The following is a 15,628-nucleotide window of genomic DNA, read 5'->3' as shown; positions in this document are numbered from 1 at the left end:
TGATCAGTTATAGAAGATATTGTCATGCATTGTTCACACAGAGTTATTTCTCCAATAGGCTTTAACAATACAATCACAACTACAACCATTTCTTTTATATCTGATAAAGCACCGTGATCCAAAAACAATCCTTACATCACTCACCTAATATCCTTTTTCCATTCAATATATATATCTATCCAGATTTCTCAATTTTTCATCTACCCAGATTGTGTTCTACACTGTGATTGACAATAAAATCAAAGCACTTGTCAGTAAATCACATCAAAGCTGTAGTAGGCAAAAACGCAAAGATCTATTATACAGATGATCCATATCTGAATTGATTACCATGGCCAGCCAACAGGTTTCTTATTTCTCCCATACCTGCAGTTGTGTGTGCTACGGTGAGGCAGTAGAGGGCGTCATATCCATGCTAGTCCACCGCTGTCTTGCTCTCGCTACAGCGGAGATGTCACAAGATACAACACCAACCTATGGTGTCATAAGACACAAGAAAACATTGGTTTTTCATCATGAATACAAGAAAACATAGCTTTTTCATCATGAATACAAGAAAACATAGCTTTTTCATCATGAATACAAGAAAACATCATGAATACTCAACTACCCTGGTCAACACACTATGCATGCTGATTTTTGTGTGAGAAATACTAACAATCCAATATTCGGTAATTAACGAATTAGCCATTATAGGCCAAAGTTAAAATACATGTTTCTAATGCTTATGAAATGTAATAGTTTCTCGTATACATGTTTATAAATGTTTACAAATAATGAAATACTTATTTACTAATAGATTATAAATAGTTTATTAATGCATAGTCATGAAAGTTGTTATAACATGTTACACTATATTCATTCTTCATTTTTCATATAAAATTACTGCTTATATTTTTGTATTAGTATTAGTATTGAACAATTGATTAACTCTACAATTGATTAAATCCTAGCCTAAATATGTTTGTATCAGTTTCCATGCACAAGATGGCCAAACAATAAAGAGATGCTACCAATTCTAGGAGTCATAATTACAGCAGGATTCGGCAGAGAGAAAAAGAGAGAGGGAGAGAGAACATGCACAGAGCATGCACCTTTTGGTTTGTGTGACATGTTCTAAGAAATGATGTCCTAAGATTAAAGTCCTTCAGTCGTTACATTTCTTTTTTACAACTAGCTTCTAATTGCCATCTGCTATTGAACATTGAATAGTGTTCTACTCATACTCAAATCAAGTAGGTAACTGCATAAGTCGTGTTCTCTTTTTATTCATCACAAAACCCTAAAAGACATGCAAGCAAAATAAAAATGCTATTCCAGTTGTAAAGGTTCAAATATTTATTTAATGTTCAGTCATATATACTTAAGTACATTTCTTCATACAGCAAGTGTTCTTCAAAATATGTTCAAGTTGCTGTGAAAAGGGAAATGATCTTAGTCGACAACATGGTCATACAAATCCATATCTGACTTAACCACAAAACTACTTTATATATCTAACATCTAAATACAAAATACAGCCATGGCTGACAACAACTGACTTATTATTAGGACATAGAGAAAGGCAGGTGAAATGGGACTGTGTCGTGCCACAGATATTATGCTGCCTCAAACATCTTCTTTCTGCCGTCCATGCCTGCCTTGTCATCAATGTTCTTAAGCCAGTCACCAACTGCCTCTTTGTCCTGTAAGGGTAGAGTGGGTGTTACAGCAGAGAGATCAGGTCAATAGAGAATCTAAGCTCTTTGTTTAGGTTATTTAAAATTTTAGCTTTACGGGTTTTCATAGTGATATTAGTCAATATGGATATACTCTAGAATGTTATGAAGAGTGATCAGATGAATTGCAATTAATTGCAAAGTCCCTCTTTGCCATGCAAATGAACTGAATCCCCCAAAAACATTTCCACTGCATTTCAGCCCTGCAACAAAAGGACCATCTGACATCATGTCAGTGATTCTCTCGTTAACACAGGTGTGAGTGCTGATTGAGTTCGAATAACAGACTGGAAGCTTAAAACGGAGGGTGGTGCTTGGAATCATTGTTCTTCCTCTGTCAACCATGGTTACCTGCAAGGAAACAAGTGCCGTCATCATTACATTGCACAAAAAGGGCTTCACAGGCAAGGATATTGCTGCCAGTATGATTGCACCTAAATCAAACATTTATCGGATCATCAAGAACTTCAAGGAGAGCAGTTCAATTGTTTTGAAGAAGGCTTCAGGGTGCCCAAGAAAGTACAGAAAGCGCCAGGACCGTCTTCTAAAGTTGATTCAGCTGCGGGATCGGGGCACCACCAGTACAGAGCTTGCTCAGGAATGGCAGCAGGCAGGTGTGAGTGCATCTGCACGCAGTGAGGCAAAGACTTTTGGAGGATGGCCTGGTGTCTAGAAGGGCAGCAAAGAAGCCCCTTCTCTCCAGGAAAAACATCAGGGACAGACTGATATTCTGCAAAAGGTACAGGGATTGGACTGCTGAGGACTGGGGTAAAGTCATTTTCTCTGATGAATCCCAATTTCCGATTGTTTGAGGCATCCGAAAAAAAAGCTTGTCCGGAGAAGACAAGGTGAGCACTACCATCAGTCCTGTGTCATGCCAACAGTAAAGTATCCTGAGACCATTCGTGTGTGGGGTTGCTTCTCAGCCTAGGGAGTGGGCTCACTAAACAATTTTGCCTAAGAACACAGCCATGAATAAAGAACGGTACCAACACATCCTCCGAGAGCAACTTCTCACAACCATCCAGGAACAGTTTGGTAACGAACAATGCCTTTTCCAGCATGATGGAGCACCATGCTGTAAGGCAAAAGTGATAACTAAGTGGCTCGGGGAACAAAACATCGATATTTAGGGTCCATGGCCAGGAAACTCCCCAGACCTTAATCCCATTGAGAACTTGTGGTCAACCCTCGAGGCAGGTGGACAAACAAAAACCCACAAATTCTGACAAACTCCAAGCATTGATTATGCAAGAATGGGCTGCCACCAGTCAGGATGTGGCCAGAAGTTAATTGACAGCATGCCAGGGCGGATTGCAGAGGTCTTGAAGAAGAAAGGTCAACACTGCAAATATTGACTCTTTGCATCAACTTCATGTAATTGTCAATAAAAGCCTTTAACACGTATGAAATGCTTGTAATTGCACTTCAGACAAAAATATCTAAAGACACTGAAGCAGCAAACTTTGTGGAAATTAATATTGGTGTCTTTCTCAAAACTTATGGCCACGACTGTATGTAGGCACTGATACATAGCCTCGTGAAGTATCAAATTTATCAAAATGTATTTATAAAGCCCTTCTTACATCAGCTGATATCTCAAAGTGCTGTACAGAAACCCAGCCTAAAACCCTTAGAAATACTTTAAAGAACTACCTAAGTAGTTTTGGGGGGTTTCTGTTCATTACTCCACTATCTATATTTTTGACAACTTTTACTTCACTACATTCCTGAAGAAAATAATGTACTTTTTACTCCATACATTTTCGCTGACACCCAAAAGTACTCGTTACATTTGGAATGCTTAGCAGGACAGAAAATGTTTCAATTCACACACTTATTAAGAGAACATCCCTGGTTATCCCTACTGCCTCTGATCTGTCGGACTCACTAAACATAAATGCTTCATTTGTAAAATATGTCTGAGTGTTGGAGTGTGCCCCAGGATATCCGTAAATTTAAAAAAACAAGAACACTTTGCCGTTTATTTTGTAAATATATGAGGAACTTTTAATTATTCATACTTAGATTTTTACTTTTGATACTTAAGTATATTTTAAACCAAATACTTTTAGACTTTTACTCAAGTAGAATTTTACTGGGTGACTTTCACTTTTACTTGAGTCATTTTCTATTAAGGTATCTTTACTTTTACTCAAATTTGACAATTGGGTACTTTTTCCACTACTGATATTTGATCAACTCCCAATATTGAGCGAACAGCATTGTTTTACAAAGTATCTTTGAGGGATAGGTTATTGGCAAGAGTGCATCTGCCATCACCGCTGAGCACACATACAGTGCCTTTGGAAAGTATTCAGACCCTTTGACTTCTTCCACATTTTGTTACATTACAGCCTTATTCTAAAATAGATGAAACAAAATAAAATCCTTAGCAATCTACACACAATACCCCATAATGACAAAGCAAAAACAGATTTTTTTTATCTTTTTAAATGTATAAAACAAGTATTCAGACCCTTTGCTATGAGTCTCAAAATTGGGCTCAGGTGCATCCTGTTTCCATTGATCATCCTTGAGATGTTGCAACAACTTGATTGGAGTCCACCTGTGGTAAATTCAATTGATTGGACATGATTTGGAAAGGCACACCTGTCTATAAAAGGTCCATCAGTTGACAATGAATGTCAGAGCAAAAACCAAGCCATGAGGTCGAAGGAATTGTCCATAGAGCTCCAAGACAGGATTGTGTCCAGGCACAGATCTGGGGAAGGGTACCAAAAAATTTCTGCAGCATTGAAGGTCCCCAAGAACACAGTGGCCTCCATCATTCTTAAATGGAAGAAATTCGTAACCACCAAGACTCTTTGTTGAGCTGGTTGCCCGGCCAAACTGAGCAATCAGGGGAGAAGAGCTTTGGTCAAGAAGGTGACCAAAAACCAGATGGTCTCTCTGACAGAGCTCTAGAGTTCCTCTGTGGAGATGGGAGAACCTTCCAGAAGGACAACCATCTCTGCAGCACTCCACCAATCAGGCCTTTATTGTAGAGTGGCCAGACGGAAGCCACTCTTCAGTAAAAGGCACTTTTCACACCACTTGAAGTTTGCCAAAAGGCACCTAAAGACTCTCGAAACATGAGAAACAAGATTCTCTGGTCAGAAGAAACCAAGATTGAACTCTTTGGCCTGAATGCCAAGCGTCACGTTTGGAGTAAATCTGGCACCAACTCTACAGTGAAGCATGGTGGTGGCAGAATCCTGCTGTGGGGATATTTTTAAGCGGCAGGGACTGAGAGACTTTTTATAGTCCCGTACCCCTTTAAACATTCAACCTCCAGCTGCGTACCCCCTCTAGCACCAGGGTTTGCGCACTCTCAAATGCCGTTTTTTGGCATCGTTGTAAGCCTGCCACACACACTATACAATATTATTAAACATTTGTCACAATATAACAAATAACAATATAATAATAATCAATAATTTTGCTCTTTATTTAGCCATCTTACATATAAAACCTTATTTGTTCATCAACAAAATGGTGAATAACTCACTACAGGTTAATGAGAAGGGTATGCTTGAAAGGATGCACATAACTCTGCAATGTTGGGTTGTATTGGAGAGAGTCTCAGTCTTTTTCCACACACAGTCTGTGCCTGTATTTAGTTGTCATACTAGTGAGGGCCGAGAATCCACTCTCACATAGGTACGTGGTTGCAAAGGGCATCAGTGTCTTAACAGAGCGATTTGCCAAGGCTGGATACTCTGAGCGCAGCCCAATCCAGAAATCTGGCAGTGGCTTCTGATTAAATTACATTTTCACAGAACCGCTTGTTGCAATTTCGATGAGACCCTCTTGTTCAGATATCAGTAAGTGGACTGGAGGGCAAGAAAGGGACAACGAATCCAGTTGTTTGTGTCATCCGTTTCGAGAAAGTACCTGAGTAATTGCGCACCCAACTCACTCAGGTGCTTCGCTATATCACATTTGACATTGTCCGTAAGCTTGAGTTCATTTGCACACACAAAAAACATACAATGATGGAGAGACCTGTGTGTTGTCCTTGTTAATGCAGACAGAGAAGAGCTCCAACTTCTTAATCTTAGCCTCAATTTTGTCCCGTACATTGAATATAGTTGCGGAGAGTCCCAGTAATCCTAGAATTCAGATCATTCAGGTGAGAAACAACATCACCCAGATAGGCCAGTCATGTGAGAAACTCGTCACCATGCAAGCGGTCAGACAAATGAAAATTTTAAGATTGTCTCTCAATTCAAGAAACGTGTCAGCACTTTGCCCTTTGATAACCCGCGCACTTTTGTATGTTGCAAAAGCGTTACTTGGTCGCTGCCCATATCATTGCATAGTGCAGAAAATACCCAAGTGCAGTGTACCCAAGTGGGGTCAGGAGCAACTGCTTGCACTCACATTACCACTCCACTATGTCTCCCTGTCATGGCTCTTGCACCAATCAGTACAGATACCAACACATCTTGACCACCAAAGTCCATTTGATATCACAAAGCTGTCCAGTACTTTAAAAATATCCTCTCCTGTTGTCCTGGTTTCCAGAAGAGGATGTCTTCCTTAATGGCCCCCATAAACGTAACTGATATTTATCAGGAGCTGTGCCAGGCCCGCCACGTCTGTTGACTCCTCCGGCTGTAACGCACAGAATTCATTGGCTTGTATGCGAAGCAGTAATTGTTTCAAAACATCTCCTGCCATGTCACTGATGCGTCGTGAAACAGTGTTGTTTGATGAAGACATTGTCTGTATAGTTTTTTTGGCCTTTTCCCCCAGCGTTGTCCCAGCCATATCCGTGGCAGCAGGAAGAATTAAGTCCTCCACAATAGCATGGGGCTTGCCTGTTCTTGTCACTCGGTAGCTCATCATATAAGACACTTCTAGCCTGTTCTTATTAATGGAACTATTGCTTTTATACATGCCTTACTACTCGAAAGTCGTCTTAATTCTCGCCACTCCTGTGGCTTATTTTTCAAATTGGCCTGTTTTGTTTCTAAATGTCTGCACAAGAGTGAAGGATTCATCAAGTTGTGAGATAGTACTTTTGCACATATAACACACTGTGGCTGAGGAAAGGCACTACTCCCAATATAAGTGAACCCCAAATCAATGTAGTTCTCATCATATTTGATCCTCTTCGATGGTCCAACGTCCCTGTCTGTTGTTCGGTGCTTTTCCAGGTAAGGGGGCAGTAGCTCTTCGGCTGCATCAGATTCACAACTGTCAGTGTCCATGTTAGCTGGGCTAACAACAAATGTAGAATTACTGATGCTAGCATCAGATGAATTGAACAACTTGTGTCATCGACAGGTGTAGGTGTAGTACTGCTGGTTGTAGCAGTACTACCAGTAGAGCTGGTATTTGTCTCTATGGACACAGGCCTTACTTTTTTTAACCATTTATCAATTTTCGAGCCAACGAAAATGAGCAGCAGCTACATTTGACTACATACGGACCGTTAGTGGAATTAACGGTTAATGTGATTAATTATTTGACTAGGCTACCTGTATTTGACATTGTGTTGTTATTACTCTGAACACTAGATGGTTTCATTTAATTTTTGCCAGTGAAACAAGGCTACTCAGGCGAGAAAAAAACCTCACCCAAATGTATAGCCACGTTGGAAAATATAAATGGACTTTTTGAAAATGTGAGGGGAAAAATATATATATATATATTTTTAAATGTTTTATTTGACCTACCCTCGACGGCGTTTTGCGTACCCCAGTTTGGGAATACTTGGCCTAGGCTATTGGTTGCATTCAAGACTAAGTTTTTTCTATTGATCTCAGTTTTTCAGGGTCAGAGTACCCTGTCATTACGGTTGTTTCAGGGTCAGAGTACCCTGTCATTACGGTTGTTTCAGGGTCAGAGTACCCTGTCATTACAGTTGTTTCAGGGTCAGAGTACCCTGTAGTTACGGTTATTTCAGAGTCAGAGGACCCTGTCATTATGTGTTATTTGTTTGGTATTAAAAAATATTTTGAAAATGTCTCCCTTCATGTAAAATTATGTAGAATTGCATGAAATGCTTTTTGCTAAATTATAGAATGTCTTCTGCTTCTGTCTTCTGCACCACTATACGCAAATTCAATGATAGAGACAGGCAACGCTTTATTATAAAGGTGACCCCCCCCAACTCAAAACATTTTACATCTTCCCATGGGTATTCACTGATATCCTTCCATAGTATTATACCAATTCTCTGCTTTGTAGATTTCCACACAAATACCCACCTCCTCTTTGACTTCCTTCTTCACTTCTTTCAGGTTGGCTCTGAAATCCATAGACACCTTGTGCTTGGAGCCCAGCAGTGCCTGGAGCATGGAGTCAGCAGACAAGCCTTGGAACTCAATCACTTTAATCCTCAAATCCTCAATCTGTGAAGAGAGGAAGTCAGTAAAAAGACTAGATCTGCACTCTTAACAAGAGAGAAAATCAACAAACATAATCAACCTCAAATGGCTACAATAGGATTTCATTTGACAGATTAACTTTGGTTTCTGTACCTCTTTGTCACACTTGCCCCCTTTGTCTGCCAGGTCGTATCTCTCCTCATCCACTTTATCAATCTGGTGATGAATTGTCTTGCACACTTCCTGCAGGAGGTTATTAACAAAAATGAACCTTGAACAACTAAAGATTGAAATGAAGAACTGAATGTAATAAAAACAACCCACCTGCACTGTGGCGCAACGAAAGGGAATTTCCTAACAGTGTCGATTGAAAATGTAGTTTAAGCATTTGATACTGTACCTGCAGTTCTGCCAATGACCCAGGCATGTCCAATGCAGCGCAGTTCTCATCCATGTAAAAAATATATATATTCCACTGCCTCTATGGCTTCTGCATCTAGCAAGCCCTTAGCAATCTGGAGCATCAAGCTCTGGAGAAGGAGAGAGAAGCAGGAATAGTGGCACAACTGGATGAAGGTTAACAGTGGAATACACATCACAACGCACAAAGACTTTCATTATAATGTAACATTATAACATATTGTGCTCAAGATAAAGTTTAATTACAAAAAATTGAATTAAATTTTACTCGTGACAAATTACCTTCAGATGATGCTTGTGACTCGATGCCATTATTTTCCTAAAAGAGTTGATCAAAAGATGTGTGAATTTCATAGAAATGTTTACATTTCTGATTTTTTTTAAATGGGACATGGGGCACTGGAGAGGTAAAGATGAGTTTCCAACCATTAATAAAAAAAAGGCAATTTATTGATACTGTATACATGGATGTCCAAGATCATGAAGTATACATCATAGAGTGAATGTTATATTTATTTTCCCACATTGAGCATATATAAAATATCCCATCTTACCCCACTTGCCCCTAATGGGAGGCTATTCCATTGATGAACACCAATATAGTAGTGAAGTTAATATTATTCACACAGGGCAGACAAATATAGTCATTGATATCATAAGAACATATTGGAACTTACTCAGACATCTTGGCCTCTTGTTTGCTTCAGACCCTTTTGGAAAGAAACGACAATACAACAATGTAATAAACTCAACCCTAACCCTAACCCTAACCCTAACCCCAACTTTTTTTTTCATTTGAATAGCATTTGAATACCAATAGCAATACTTTACCAAACAGAATTGACTTCGATGAATGAGAGGTAACATTGTGCTCCCTCATGTAACAGTTAAGAATGTGCCGTAAACTCACTCCACAGCTAGCTTGAAATGTCGCCAATGGTGCTATCAAATTGGATCCTTTTCTACAGCACAACTAGTTTTGGCGGTCACGTGTGTTTGCGACCAGAGGGCCAGTAGTTCAAGCCCAGAAAGAGGACAGGGACAGCACTGTTAGCAGCACACTGACGCTAGTTTCACGCAAGAGGGTTAGGATAGTTATTTCCCTGCTGTGTTCAGGGAAAGGAGCTCATATCTAAAATTGTGTCTAAGGAAGGAGCCAGCTGTCTTCTTGGGATTCTCTTCTGATACTGTCAGTTGTCATCAGCAGGTCAATTATAACCTAACACTTTCTCATGTGCCTCCAAACCGTACTGTAGCACAGTACACCACTGAGACAGCCAAGGACAACGATTTGAAGGAGCTTCATCCCCAACATACAGAATAATCAATAGATTTACAACCACGCAGCCTTCGCCCCCTAAAAAATAATGATTGGACAAAATGATGAAACATGCTACATGTACTTTACAATATTTGTAAGCATCTGCCAGTGACTGAGGATGTGGTCTTGAAGGACAGAGGTGATTATCTGTGATGTATGTGACGACCCAAGACATATTCGCATTCCAAATTAAAACGATTTCAAACTACTCTTTGAAGATCCAACAACAATCAAATTGGAAATGCTAGTAATTATAAACTTACAAAAAAATCATTACATTTGTAAACAAAACCAAATGTACTTTGGCATGATGCACATGACATAAATACATGACAACTGACAAAATCAAATTAAATGTATGTCCACTGACGTCAAAGGAGACTGGCGAGTGAGTATAGCTTTCTAAATTAATTTCTCATGTAGGAGTATGGTTTAAAAATATCAAGTAGCTGGCAATGTTCCCAAGAATTTGCTACACCTCATTGAACAGCGATCGCCAGAATTTGCCACGGTCTGATTCGGTCACGTCAGTTACACAATTAGATATATTTAACGCTACATTCCAGACTATATTGAACTCAAACAAACGTATTAAATAAGATAAACATGTTAACCCTGCACATTCTTATTTCTTGTGAGATTTATTTTATGATAATTTTATGACTAAAAGACATGTGAGCAAAGTTGTTAAATAAGTGATAATGCTCGAGAAGCCGGTGTTTGCGCTTTTAACCAATCAGCATTCAGGATTAGACCCAACCGTTGAACAATGCTCTATAATATGGGTGTTTTGACAGGACTATACCCCCCCCCCCCAACATTAAAGGTTTATCACTAGTTTCTTTATCACCAAAGCTTTATCTAAACCGATTTAAACAGTGCTTTTGCACACAGAGAGACACCTGGTCTGATCTCACGTGTGCAGCTGATTGCAGGGTTTCCAAACCGAAGGAGGAGTGCTAATCCAGAACAGCAAAACCAGTGGAGTTGCTGAAATCCTGTGATTCTTAACCAAGCTGAAAACAGGGAGCAGATAGAGAGTCAGGATAGACCTGTTAGAGAAAGCTGGCGATCGAGCAGTACACACGTCTGGGACTGTGACAGGCAACTGAAATGTTATGAAGGTTTTAATGGGATACTGTGACAGGTCAGAAAAACTCTGCATTTCTCTTTATGGAATTGGATTGAAGTCCCGCTCCAGACCAATGGTTCAGCAAGCTGCTGTAACTCTAGTCACAACCCAACCTCCCTGCTGCCTTCATATACATAAGCAACCCTTCAAGATTGTTATTGTAGTTGTATTGCTTATTTATGTAACCGCCTGTCAATTGCAAGATGAGTTACAAACGTACAGTGAAGACCAAGACTGTACAGCAGAATTATTCAGCCTATTTGTCCTTGCGTTGATGCTGGACAATTAGTTCTGGTTTCGGAGGACTCTGCAAGTACTGTCTACCCTTCTCTGTGGCAGGAGATTATGTAGAGATGTAGGATCTTAATTTGAGGCAGTTTGCTACAGCAGGAAAATAATCTTGCAGCAAGCAACAGGAAATATGTAGTATTGTGTGTATTATAATTAATGGACATATTTGTAGGGGTTGATGCATTTTTCGTAAGGGAAAATCAAGTCTGAAATTTCCAAGTGGGAATTACAAGCCTTTTTAAACCTCAAATACACTAGAAGTTTTACATTTCCTGCATTACAGGAAAGTTCTCCTGCAAAAGGGTGAAGAGTCAGTGGGATGTCTCTATTCTTTGTTATTATCTTGCTTGTCCTTTTCTGTACCCTGTCCAGTGCAGCTTGCTGCTTCTTTGTGCCACCCACCAGCAACATACTGACATACTCAAGGCGTGGTGGGATCACTGTGGTGTAGATTTCCACAAGGTCCTCAGTGTGAAGACTGTTTCTTGCCATCACAGTCAGGAAGGGTAGATGCTTTGAAGCCCTTTTCACTGCCTGGTCAATATGTTGGTTACCACTGAGTTGGTTGTCCAAGTGGAAGCCAAGGTATTTTGTTCCAACTGGAACAGCCTGTCTACCCAGGTGGTTCATTGGAGCCTGCTGGTGGGGATTTCTAGAGAAACAAATTAGTTGGACAGAAGTATGTTGTTGTCTTCCGCCCATTCATCCAGTTACTTCAACTCCTCTTCCATTGAGGTGTCATTTTCAATGTTTTCTAGCCTTAAAGAACAGGACAAATCAAAGATGACTCTCCGAGTGCACATGTGGAGCAGAAAGAGGTAAGACGAGACAACCCCACCCTGTGGGACCCCAGATGTTACCTCTGTCCATGAGCTGTACATTTCATGTGCCATCCCCCTCTGTGTTCTCCCTGTTGTGTAGCTGTGAGGCCAGGTGAGTAGCCTTGGACACAGACCCAGACTGGCCAGATTCTGGAGGAGTTTAGCATGGTTGACACGATCAAAAGCTTGTGACATGTCAGCCACCAGAACCTGAACCACCGTGGTTTGCTTTAAGTCTGTCTCTGTAAGCCAGGTGTGTGTGACTCTGACCAGCTCATTTGTTGTGCTGTGGTTAGCCAAGTATGCATACTGGCTTTTGCATTCCTGAAGAGCAACTACTGTAGGTAGAAGCTCTTCACAATGGACCTTTCCTGGAATTTGCCCAGACAGGATGGAGGAGATATTGGTCTCCAGTCACTTTTCTTTCCAGGACTGGGAACCACACTTAAGGTACATAACCCAGTAGGTGTTTACTAAGTGTGTGACCACCAGAGATTGCCCCCCCCCCCCCATCCTCCCTGATACACGTGTACATATTGGACTATAAATTGTGCCTTCATGTAATATATGTATGGTCAAATGCCATTTACTTTATGTTCTTATCTTTTATTATTTCTTATTGTTTTGCAATGTTGAGAAGGAACCTGCAAGTAAGCATTTTGTTGGACTTTGTATACTACGTGTTCTTTACATACGACTAATAAAACTTGAAACTAAACTGAAACTAGCTAGATCCTCTGCAGATTCCTTTATTACCCGCGGAGACATCTGGACAAAATGCTTTCTATATAATAAGAATAATTTGGTGGGTGCTTATATTTGTCCTATAGTGTACAAAACATTAAGGACACTTGCTATTTCCATGACACAGACTGACCAGGTGAATCAAGGTGAAAGCTATGATCTCTTATTGATGTCACTTGTTAAATCAACTTCAATCAGTGTAGAAGAAGGGGAGGAGACAGGTTAAATAAACATTTTTAAGCCTTGAGACAATTGAGACATGGATTGTGTATGTGTGCCATTCAGAGGGTGAATCGGCAAGACAAAATATTTAAGTGCCTTAGAAAGAGGTATGTTAGTAGGTGCCAGGCAGACCGGTTTGTGTCAAGAACTGCAATGCTGCTGGGTTTTTCATTCTCATATCCCGCTGCTGGTTTTTTGCATATCCCAACACCCCCTTTCACGGCCACTGTGTCTTAAAATAACTTGTTACATTAGTCAGAATATAATATTCATGTAAACTGTGCTACTAGAAGAATAAATACAAATCCTCAATATACAGTACATTCGGAAAGTATTCAGAGCCCTTGACTTTTTCCACATTGTTACCTTATAGCCTTATTCTAAAATTGTTAAATCGTTTTTTTCCCCTCATCAATCTACACACATTACCCTATAATGACAAAGCGAAAACAATTTTTTTGAAATGTTTGCAAATGTTTGCAAAAAATAATTAGAAATATCTTATTTACATAAGTATTCAGACCCTTTACTCAGTACTTTGTTGAAGCACATTTGGCAGCGATTACAGCCTTGAGTCTTCTTGGGTTTGACGCTACAAGCTTGGCACCTGTATTTGGGGAGTTTCTCCCATTCTTCTCTGCAGATCCTCTCAAGCTCTGTCAGTTTGGATGGGTTGCTGACCAGCTATTTTCAGGTCTCTCCAGAGATGTTAGATCGGGTTCAAGTCCAGGCTCTGGCTGGGCCACTCAAGGACATTCAGAGACTTGTCCCGAAGCCAATCCTGCGTTATCTTGGCTGTGTGCTTAGTCGTTTTCTTGTTGGAAGGTGAACCTTCACCCCAGTCTGAGGTCCTGAGCGCTCTGAAGCAGGTTTTCATCAAGGATCTCTCTCTACTTTGCTCATCTTTCCCTCGATCCTGACTAGTCTCCCAGTCCCTGCCGCTGAAAAACATCCCCACAGCATGATGCTGCCACCACCATGCTTCACTGTAGGGATAGTGCTAGGTTTCGTCCAGACGTGACGCTTGGCATTCAGGCCAAAGAGTTCAATCTCTGTTTCATCAGACCAGAGAATCTTGTTTCTCATGGTCTGAGAGTCCTTTAGGAGCCGTTTGGCAACCTCCAATCGGGCTGTCATGTGCCTCTTACTGAAGAGTGGCTCCCGTCTGGCCACTCTACCATAAAGGCCTGATGGTGGAGTGCTGTAGAGATGGTTGTCTTTCTAGAAGGCTCTCCCATCTACACAGAGGAATTCTGGAGTCTGTCAGAGTGACCATCAGGTTCTTGGTCCTCCCTGACCAAGGCCCTTCTCCCCCCGATTGCTTAGTTTGGCTGCGCAGCCAGCTCTAGAAAGAGTCTTGGTGGATTCAAACTTCTTCCATTTAAGAATGATGGAGGCGACTGTGTTCTTCGGGACCTTCAATGGTGCAAACATTTTTTGGTGCTGTTCCCCGGATCTGTGCCTCGACACAATCCTGTCTCGAGCTCTATGGTCAATTCCTTCGACCTCATGGCTTGGTTTTTGCTCTGACATTGACTGTCATCTGTGGGACCTTATATAGACAGGAGTGTGCCTTTCCAAATCATATCCAATCAAAGGAAACAGGATGAACCTGGGATAGATTTTGAATCTCATAACTAAGGGTTTGAATACTTATGTAAATAAGGTATTTCTGTTTTTTTTATTTGGTAGATTTGTCATAATGGGGTATTGTGTGTAGATTGATGAGGGAAAAAATAAATTTCATCCATTTTAGAATAAGGCTGTAACATAACAAAATATGGAAAAAGTCAAGGGGTCTGATTACTTTCCAAGTGCACTGTAAAGACACTTACCACTGAAGCGTCAATAAGATTCCATCTGATGTTTAAGTGAGTATTTATCTGTTGAGAGTAGGAAAGTAATAAATTACAGTAAATGCAAATTGTAGACAGGAAACATTTAACTACAATTTTGAAAACATAAAATTGCTTAGTCAATTTGTTTCAATTGTAAGAGTGAACAATGAAATAATATACTTGCTTTTACTTTGTACTACAAAAGGGAAAAATGCAAAATAATGAAGTAACTCACCTTAATTTCAGTGACAATGACAAAGACCTCAAAAAGACTGCAGAAAACATTGCTGAGCCCAATTGTTGACAGGTTTTTTTTTCTCATATTAGCCTGAACTGTTGAATGAATAAAATCTATAAAACAAGTCTCATGATTTTACTTAACATAAAGTTTTCTTTATCCAACAATAACTGAATAATGTTCCAGATAACGTGGTACAACATGACAGAAAGCATTGATTTCAAAGCCTCTAGAAACGTGTTACTGTACATGCTGCACAAATTAGACTAGAAAATCGGAGACGAGTATTAAAGAGATTGAACAGGATTTTAAAAGTATTCTTATTTTTAATTTGGAGGATGTAACGTATCATACAAAATGGGTGACGTTGCACACAATTGTGCACAATTTTCAGGAGCCCGTTTGGACTTTTGAGCACTACTTTCAAAACTACTGTCTGAAATGAATGAAAACCTTTATAACGTATCTTTAACTATAGGAGTGATCTGCATATGTGACTTTTGAAAAGAAAGAGATATGGGCAACTCGGCACTCCAGTCTAG

General features: G+C 40.1%; 1 pseudogene across 1 annotated transcript; it reads right to left on the bottom strand.

The window, feature by feature from the left end:
• Positions 1 to 1,470: 1,470 nt before the first annotated feature.
• On the bottom strand, positions 1,471 to 14,967 carry LOC110521360 (troponin I, fast skeletal muscle-like; annotated as a pseudogene). The gene is made up of 7 exons (XR_016495121.1): positions 14,846 to 14,967; positions 9,157 to 9,189; positions 8,762 to 8,798; positions 8,460 to 8,589; positions 8,213 to 8,302; positions 7,940 to 8,083; positions 1,471 to 1,685 (listed from the first exon to the last, which is right to left on the bottom strand). The product of XR_016495121.1 is annotated as a troponin I, fast skeletal muscle-like (transcript).
• Between the last annotated feature and the right edge of the window lie 661 nt (positions 14,968 to 15,628).

The sequence above is a fragment of the Oncorhynchus mykiss genome, chromosome 4 (assembly GCF_057628025.1).
Source record: "Oncorhynchus mykiss isolate SJ-2025 chromosome 4, ASM5762802v1, whole genome shotgun sequence".
NCBI classification, from domain to species: domain Eukaryota; kingdom Metazoa; phylum Chordata; class Actinopteri; order Salmoniformes; family Salmonidae; genus Oncorhynchus; species Oncorhynchus mykiss.
The sequence above is the reverse complement of the archived record's forward strand: the minus strand, read 5'-3'. Positions and strand labels throughout refer to the sequence as shown.